At 31.8% G+C, this 920-nt stretch overlaps 1 pseudogene; it reads right to left on the bottom strand.

Moving 5' to 3' along the window:
* Nucleotides 1-496: 496 nt before the first annotated feature.
* LOC136336817 (U2 spliceosomal RNA) lies at nucleotides 497-661 on the bottom strand (annotated as a pseudogene).
* Between the last annotated feature and the right edge of the window lie 259 nt (nucleotides 662-920).

Below are 920 nucleotides of genomic sequence, written 5' to 3'. Positions count from 1 at the left end.
TTCTTCGTTGTATTTCTTTCAGAATGGATTATGTATTCAGCCACTTTTTTGCCCAATCATACCTTTGTCAGGTGTGTGTATATTTCAGGTGCTCCTGAGATTTTTTCTCTGCCTTTAGTTGTTGAATTTGTTGAAATTTTAAGGGAAGATATTGGGAGCACCCTTCATGGTGCCATTTCTCTGATGTCACCCTATATGTATATATTTTTAACTGTCAGCTGTCAAGGCCCTCTATTCTTTGCAGAATCTCCCTTGGTTTCTTCTAGCTTCTTTGAGTCCTTTCTTCTACATTTATGGTCTCTATTGGTTCCACTTCATTTTTATTGGATGGATATTCTTCTAATCTTAAAGATAGTTTCTTAGTAATCTGTTTTTTAATTGTAAAGTACATAAGTGGCAGCTTCTTTATTTGTTCTTCCATAATATTTGTTAAAACTTGTGTCATAGTAGAAATTCACTGATTTTAAAATGGTCTTATTGATTTTCCTCAGAAACCTCTGTGATAGCCAAAATGACTAGTTATTTTTAATCATAGAACTTGTATGGACCATATTTTTTAATGAGGTCCATTTAGTCTTATATCAGGGGAACTCCCCTGTGTGTTATGAGTTCACTGCTTATTATACTACACTTGATCTTAGCCAAAAGGCCGAGAAGCAATGAGATGATTGCTTATTATAAAACTATTACTCAATTAAACTTCTTTGCTGATGTTGAAAGTATAAAATTAATCTCAAAATGGCAAAAATGTAGTTTCCTTAGTATGAACATATGGGGTCAGACAAACATAGGTTTACAGTTGTTCATTTAAGAAATAATACAGTAATTAATAAATAATAATATAAGAATAAACTTATATTACTGTTTTGAGAACTCAAAACAGTAAATCTACTTTTGCCCCACTCTGTATACATATACAA

The sequence above is a fragment of the Saccopteryx bilineata genome, chromosome 4 (genome assembly GCF_036850765.1).
Source record: "Saccopteryx bilineata isolate mSacBil1 chromosome 4, mSacBil1_pri_phased_curated, whole genome shotgun sequence".
Classification (NCBI taxonomy): domain Eukaryota; kingdom Metazoa; phylum Chordata; class Mammalia; order Chiroptera; family Emballonuridae; genus Saccopteryx; species Saccopteryx bilineata.
This window is presented reverse-complemented; position numbering and strand designations above follow the sequence as displayed.